This window comes from Rousettus aegyptiacus, unplaced genomic scaffold (assembly GCF_014176215.1).
Source record: "Rousettus aegyptiacus isolate mRouAeg1 unplaced genomic scaffold, mRouAeg1.p scaffold_m13_p_2, whole genome shotgun sequence".
Lineage (NCBI taxonomy): Eukaryota > Metazoa > Chordata > Mammalia > Chiroptera > Pteropodidae > Rousettus > Rousettus aegyptiacus.
Genome location: NW_023416295.1, coordinates 51459851 through 51468047, shown reverse-complemented (window position 1 = coordinate 51468047; position 8197 = coordinate 51459851). Strand labels below are relative to the sequence as shown.

Here is an 8197-nt window from a genome sequence, read left to right as displayed (position 1 = left end):
TCTCAGAAAACAGAATATGAAGAATAAATATAAATCAGAATGGGCAAAAGAAATCTAACACTTCAAAATCTATTACACAGAATCAAACATGGAAGAAAATGTTTTAAAATTAAATATAAGTATATAAATATATATAAAGTCCAAGTGCTTTGACAAGTACAACAGGTTTTATATTGGTAAAGTTGTTTATTTTTTCTAAACTGCTTTTTTTAAGGTAGGCTAATTCAATTGTCTCTGAGGGAAGAAGTTAGGAGCTACGATTGCAATACGTAGTTGTAAAAGAGTACTAGGCCCTAGTATTGTAACCTAGTAACTCATATTTTTTGAAGTTTTGGTAGGTTTGGATGCCCAGTTTAACATGATTTTTAAAGGATGGCCTGACCAATAAAAATATCAGCAAGCATAATTAAAAAGTGACTGGATACATATTCCAGGTATAATTAACTTATGTGTCTAAACTTAAGAACAAAGCCCTCATTCAACCTAGAATATTCACTCCAGAAATATGGAGGCTCTATCCAGTGAGCTAAGATTAAAGTTTCAGCCGTATTACTGCTCACCTACCTCTATATGTGGCAACTGGTAGAAGTGAATGAATATTCATATCGGAAACAGAATTCTCTTTGTATAATATTTAATTTTATGAATTTATCTGCAATCTATTTACTCCTCCTATTATTGCTTCTTCCAGGAAGCTTGACACTCTCCTTTGATGGTCTTAGGAATCTTTTCAACATAATTATTTCTCAGAGAAAAGAAATTTTCTAAATCATTCTTCTTGAGAATTTCTTTTTAGGATTTATCCAGGTTTCAAAAATGTTCAAAAACTTTATAAAAGGAGCCAGATTTATCTTTTAATAATCTCCGAGTCTATGTTTGATATCAGATTCAGCTTTGTTTTCCTCTTTTTCCTCTTCATTGGTAGAAATGGCATCCAATTCATGACAGATGGAGTTCATGGTTGGAACTGTAAATGTATCAAACTGATCCTCTTTCTGTAAATCAATAGGCTCAGAAATTTAGTTTGGTTGAAGTTCACCACGAATTGTTTCAGGAACAAGGGCTAAAATCTTACCCCAGTTTTCTTTATTTTCAAGAATATCTTGATCAATCAAGGCATATTCCTCAAAGTACTTTTTAATTATGTTTACATGTTTTCTGATAAAGGGTAAATTTTTTTCACTTAGGTAAACTTTCTTTTTACCTCTTGACAACATTTTACAAGATTCAAACACTCAATTATCCCAGAATGTGCTGAGGACAGTTTTATGATTCATCATGGACCCAGAGATAAACATCTCTCCTTCCCTAATACACTCAGAGACGAGGCTTAAATCCGAAGTCTTTCTTTATTGGAGAATTGATGATGAGAATGGGTACTGTCGTGAGGGTCCAGCATTTAGTACACGTGTCTGCAGAACTGCAGCATCGCCTCAGGCAGACACAGTCGGTTTTGTCAATGTCAAACACCAGGTCTTTTTCTTGAGCCTAGAAATCTTCCAGTTTCACCATATTGCGTTGATTGGGTCTGTGGGAATATACTGTGCCTATATTAATCTCGTCGGATTTATTTTTTGCATTTCTTTTTCCAGATCACTCGGGATGTAGAAGGATTAGGCAGCAAATGTAAATATCATCTTTGAATGTGAATTAAATTCACGGTGTTTAAAGCAATTCTTTATGACCCTACCACACACATTTATCACTCCGTCACAGTTGGGCCAGCATTAGGACTGAAATTAGGGAAAAAGCCTCCAGTAATAAAGTTTAGGCAGTTTGGAGACGCCAAACTTCTCAAAAGAGCACGTTGGTGCGTCATGGACATGACCGAGGTCTACAGGGACCTCTGGGAATTGTAGTTCCTGCGTGGGTAGGCCTGGGCTCAGGATGCGCTCCTGCAACCTCCGACGCTAGGTCCACTGCTCAGGTAGACAGAAGGAGGGTCTCTGCCCAATTCAGGAAAATCTGCGGAAGGTGAGCCCTTGAGCATATCGAGAATTAACAACCAGATGAGATACATGACGCGAGGTATGTGCAAAAAGGCTCCTTGTTCCGCCTCCGGTCCCTCTTCCCAATCTCCGTTAGTTCACTAACCTGGAAGTTCCCAGAGTCATTTTTAATACACTCAAGTTACTTATTGCAAAAACATGTTATCCCTGAGGAGGAGAAGGAGGTTGGAACAGAGGAGTAAGTATCAAGGACCTTTGCCCGAATTGTGTAGGTGTAACTGTTGCCAGCAGTCTGAGCTTCACTGAGTATGAATTAACTTCAGGTAGAGTTCAGAATTTACTTATTAGTCTTCAAATCTTCATAGTCAAAATGGTTTAGAAATTTGTCAGAATAAGACGTTTTTTTCTTCCTGGGTAAAACTTAATTTGGTTCTTTCAGAACTAGTAATCTAAATCTCAAAAGTAAGAAAAAGAAACCAGTCAACTGGTACTTGACTCTCCCCATCCACTGCCTATCTGGCATAATGCAAAAAGTTAGCATTTCGAATTTTTTGGAGAGGATCTATATGGTTTAAGAACATTTTTTTCCCTATCATAAGACAATAAATATAGTCTCCTATATTTTCTTCAAGAATGTAAACTTTATCATTTTTTTAAAAAAATAAATAGGTCTTTATTAATCTGGTATGCATTTTTAAAAGTCTAGTGAAAAAAAAATAACTTACTAGGGGAGAAGGCCATTAAAGAGCTTGGGGACCACAGGAAGATAGAAAGTATTAAAGTATCTATATTGTCTTTCAGGAAGATAGAGATACTGCTAATTTTTTTAAAAAATGAAGGGAGAGTTAGCAACCAGAAAGAAATTGAAGAATATATGAATTTAAAACCATCAAAAGAAATTTGATCTGTCAAATAAGGGTAGGAAAGGAAAAATGAAAAACAAAGGTTATTACGTATAAATAAAAAGAAACAGAAATATTTGTATTAATCAGCTCTGATGCCATAACAAAATACTATATATTGGGTGGCTTAAACAATGGATTTATTTCTCACAGTTCTGTAGATTGAGAAGTCCAAGGTGAAGATTTGATTCCCTGGTAAGGGCTTCCTGGCTTGCAGAAGGCCACCTTCTCACTGCATCTGCACATGGTAGAGAGAGAGGAAGCAAGCTCTCCGGTGTCTTTTATGAGAATCACTAATTCCATCATTAGGGTCACAACTTCATGCCCTCATTGAATTCCAGTTATCTCCCAAACACTCACTATTTCAAAATCAGATATGAGTGAGACTGGAGGTGTGACCTCATGAGGCAAAATTTCTTTCTAGTTGTGAACATGTGAAACCATATGAATTTTGTGCTTCCATAATACAATGGTGAGAGGCATAGTACAGATATCCTCATTCCAAAGGGGAGAAATAGGGAAGAAGGAAGGGGTGATAAGTTACAAGCAGGTCAAAACCTAGCAAGGTGAATTCCATCAGATTGCAAAGCTCCAGGATAGTCCTCAACTGAGGCAACAGCTCTGCCCCTAGGCTCTGCAGGGCAGGGGTTGTGCTCTCAATACTCTGCCAGATGGAGGTCATTTCCCCAAGGCTCTTCGTTGTGAGGATCCAGCCCTGAAGTTTCTGGGTGACCCCAGCCCCAGAGTTTCAGTCAGATGCCATCTGTCCTGTTGAAACTGAAGTATTGGCAGCTTTAATGATTTAATGAAGCTTCAGGGTCATTTTTTTTTCTTTTTCTTCTTCCTTCCTTCCTTCCTTCTTTCCTTCCTTCCTTCTTTCCTTCCTTCCTTTCTTCCTTCTTTCCTTCCTTCCTTCCTTCCTTCCTTCCTTCCTTCCTTCCTTCCTTCCTTCCTTCCTTCCTTCTTTCCTTCTTCTTTTAGGTTTAATTGACATATAACATGAGTTTCAGGTATACTACATAATGATTTGTATGTATTGCAAAGTAATCACCACAATAAGTCTAGTTAACATTCATCATCACACATATTTACAACTTTTTTTCTCATGAGAATAGTTTTATTAACTCTAATCACTGTGCTGTACATTATATCTCCATAACTCATTTATTTTGTAACTGGAATTTTATACCTTTTGGCCCCCTTAGTTTTTTTCAGAGTGATTCTTCCCTTTTCTTGAAGAATAATATGGATTCACAGCTGAATAGCTTTATCGTCCTGTCCTGTAGAATCAAAGAAGCCCAAAGCCTTTTTTTATTTCTTCCTGTCTTGATCCCCTTCAATTCAATTTCAGTGTTTCTGGTTATATAATCCCATAATCTCTTTCTCAGGTGATAATCTTGCCACTTCTCAGTGTTCTCTTCTGAATAAACTCTCTCTCTCTCTCTCTCTCTCTCTCTCTCTTTTTTTTTTTTTTTTTACAATATGGAAAGGCTGAGAATTTCCCAAATCTTTAAGGTTGGTTGCTTTTTGCTTAATAGTTCCTTCCTCAATTTACCTCTGTCCTCTCTCATTTTACTGTAAGTAGTCAGGAGGAACTGAGCTGCTCCTTCAACACTTTGCTTATAAATCTCCTCTCTTAAATATCCATACGAACACAATTCAGCCAAGTTATTTGCCTTTTTATAACAAGAATTGCCTTTCCTCTAATTCGTAATAACATGTTTCTCATTTCCATCTAAGATATTAAAATGGCCTTTAATATCTATATTTCCACCAATATTCTCTTTTTATGATTCTTTATATATTTTCTAAGAAGGAAACTCCAGCTCTCCTTTTCTCTTTTTGAGCTTCACCAGAATCACCTTTAACATCCATGTATCTCAAAACTCCTCTAGTCTCTACCTATTACCCAGTTCCAAAGCCACTTTCACATTTTTAGATATTTTTTATAGCAACACCCCACTGCTTGGTAGCAAAATCTGTATTAGTTGCTCAGGCTACCATTATAAAATGCTGTAGACTGAGTGGTTTAACAGGAATTTATTTCTCACAGTTCTGAAAGCTGGAAAGTCAAAGATCAAAGTGCGGGCCATTTGGTTCCCTTTTGAGGGTTCCCTTTCTGGCTTGTAGACAGCCGCCTTCTTGCTGTGTCCTTATGTAGCAGGGAGAGAAAGAGGAAGCAAGCTCTCTGGCATCTCTTCTTCTGAGAGCACTAGTCCCAACATGAAGCTCCCACCCTCATATACGCTATATGGCATGTGTTATTATATAGGATATCTTACACGTAATATATATTTATGTACATAAATATATGACATAATATATACCTTATAGTTAACATATATTTAAATCCAGCAGTATTAACTAAATCAACTTAAAATCAACAAAAGCTACAAAACAGGAACCGATTTTGCAAGGACTCACAATCTTTATTAAAAACAAAGTTGTATTAATTTTATTAAACAAATTTGAATAAATGGTATATCACATGGAATGACATGACATAGCATAGTAAATGTGTTGAATATCATTGGCTTTCTTCTACTTAGCTTACAAATCTAATGCAATTTCAAAAAAAATGCTGGATCTGTGGTTTAACTGAACGAATTCATTCAAAAATTTATGTTGAAGACTAAAGACTTAATATACTAGGTTTACTTTAAGAAGGTAAATGAGAATATTGTCCAATATTAAGACATTCTGAAAAGCCATAGTTATAAAATCAATATCTTTATGTGAGAAGAGACAAGTAGATAAATAAAACAATAGAAATTTTAGAAATAGATATATGCATGTATGGAAACATGATATATTATGAAATAGCACCAAAAATCAATGGTTAGATGATATGAGGATAAACAGACTCTAATTGGAGAAAAATAAGACTGGACCTTTCTTATTCCTGATACAAAGGCAACTTCCAAATATGTTTATAGACAAACTATGTGAAATTTGTACCATGAGCAACACAATCTACAAAGTTTTTTCTTAGAAGACAATTAGGAAAATAGCTTTGTGGACCATATGTAGGAAAAGGCTTATATAAGACCCCCAAAGTACAAATTATGATATGAAAAAAGCAATTGTTAAGATATTATCAATGAAAAGGTTTTATATTCAAAGAAGGATACTATTGGTAAATGGGTAAGTCACTGGCTACATTTAAAACTAATAAAGGATTATTATTGGTTATCTAGAAATAACTTCTATTAACCAAGGAAAAGACTAAAACTTCAATGGAGAAAAAAATGGACGAATGAATGAGATAAACTACCACAGATCAGACTTCTTCAAAGCTAATACAGATAGTATACAAATCATACAAATGGAAATTAAAACAGTGAGAGATCACTTTACTCTTTAGAGTTCTGAATATTTTATTTAATACTTCATTTAAAAAAGGAACATATTATTTTAGTTTATTGGGCCTTGTATATCTCTAAATGTGAAATAGCTTTTATTACTTATTCTCACACCTGTTTTTTATTGTAACTGTTATTACTACACTGCCACCATTATATCATTACATTGCATTGACATAGTGATTAATTCTTGTTTATATTGCTTGTCATTCTGTGTATACTTTCTATCTAAAGATTCGTGTCTTCCAATTTTACTGGAATATTCTTACCCATACCTCTTTGAGTGTTCTTTCTCCAATGTCCCTTCAGTTGTCTTTCTCTAGCATTCTTATTGGAGATAAATTAGATCTTCTCAGTGAATCTGTCATTTGAAATCTGTCTCAGAACTTGTTTGTTTTTACTCTTTATTTTACTAGCTCTTTCTAAGTTTGGTGTTCATGCTTATGATAATAAGTAAATGCTCTAATTCTTTCTTTGACTATGTCCCTTTTCAGCCTAAAAAATCTCTTAATTTTTAAATTTCAGTGACTGCATTTTTAAGACTTGATATTTGCAACTATTTGTTTTATATATTGTCCCGCTTTGTGTTTCGTGGTTTTCTTTCTGCTTTGCCTTTGAGAATTTGCAACATACTTAAAGTCACCTTAAATTTATTATTTTGTATTTTATCTGTAGTGATAATCGGATGAATTTTGATTTCGTTTGTTAGTTACTGTTCTTAGCATATTTTTCCTCATTCATTTTGTAATTTTGATTTGCAGGCCCATCTATGATGGCCTTTGTCTCCCCTGCATTCCTCTCTGTGCTTGTATTTTCCTTGTTTGTAGTTGCGGGGGTCTTGATTTGGCTTTTACAGTTCTGTATGTACAGCCAGATCTTATATTGTCAGCGTAGCACTTTATTCTGGGAATACTAAGGAAACCTCAGATGGAGTAATAGCCTAGCAAGCAGTGTGATATTTGTCTTCAGTGGGGAGAGTTTTCTATTTTTTCTCCATGTCTTGTGGCATGCTTCTTCGTGTAAGTCATTTCCTTGCGGAGAGTTAAAGATTTTCTTTGCCCCACGTTACATGCCTGGGTGGAAATAGTGAGCCTGAATTCAGAGTTCACCTCTTTGAGGCATTTTTAATCTCTGCTGCTCCCTGTCTACTCTGCTTGTTGGCCAGGAGATCTGAAGTTTCAACTCTACTTTCTGTTTTTCACATCTTATTCCATTCCTGGTGCCATAGATGTTTATCTTATTTTTGAGAATTGCTATACTTTAAAAAAAATTTTCTTTCCAGAAAAATTATCTTTATTTGATATTTATTTAATGTACAGAGGCTGTCTCAAAGAATGAACTGGTCTCTTGGTCTTTTTCATTAAAAACAAAACAAAAAGTAAACAAACAACTAAGATTTAAGATATTCCTTTAAAGTCATTTAAAAAGACTCATTTTCTCAAAGTCTTAAAATGTTTAACTATATTCTAGTCTCCATTCTAAAATCTTTTGTGAGAGTTATGTTTCAAACTTATTTTTCTAAATTCATGAATAGGTACAGAAACAAACCTAATCAACTTTACTTAAATTAAATATGCAGAGAATATGGGCTTTGGATTTGTAGAGACCTGAATTTGTATTCTGGCTTTACCACTTAATGCCTCTATGATCTTAGGAAAGTTATTTAAGTCTCCATTTCATCATCTGTGAAATTCTGGAAATAGTATATAACTCCCAGATTAGTTGGATGATAAAATGAGATAATGTAAAACCATTGGTCCAACACCTTTTCCACATCTGGAACTCTCTTAGTGATGATCCTATCAGATATGAGAGTTCTAATTTGATCTGTCTGTTTCAGTCCTTGGAACCAAAGTATATCTAAAGCAAACTAATGTCTTTAAAAAATGTACATTTTATTCAGTAGCCATTTTTGAGTATTGACTCTGAGGCCTATATAATCCTAGTTGTTGGCAGTGCAAACGTGAGCTGAATTCTATCAGGT

General features: G+C 34.7%; 1 pseudogene; it reads right to left on the bottom strand.

The window, feature by feature from the left end:
* Positions 1-1019: 1019 nt before the first annotated feature.
* On the bottom strand, positions 1020-3154 carry LOC107521023 (annotated as a pseudogene).
* Between the last annotated feature and the right edge of the window lie 5043 nt (positions 3155-8197).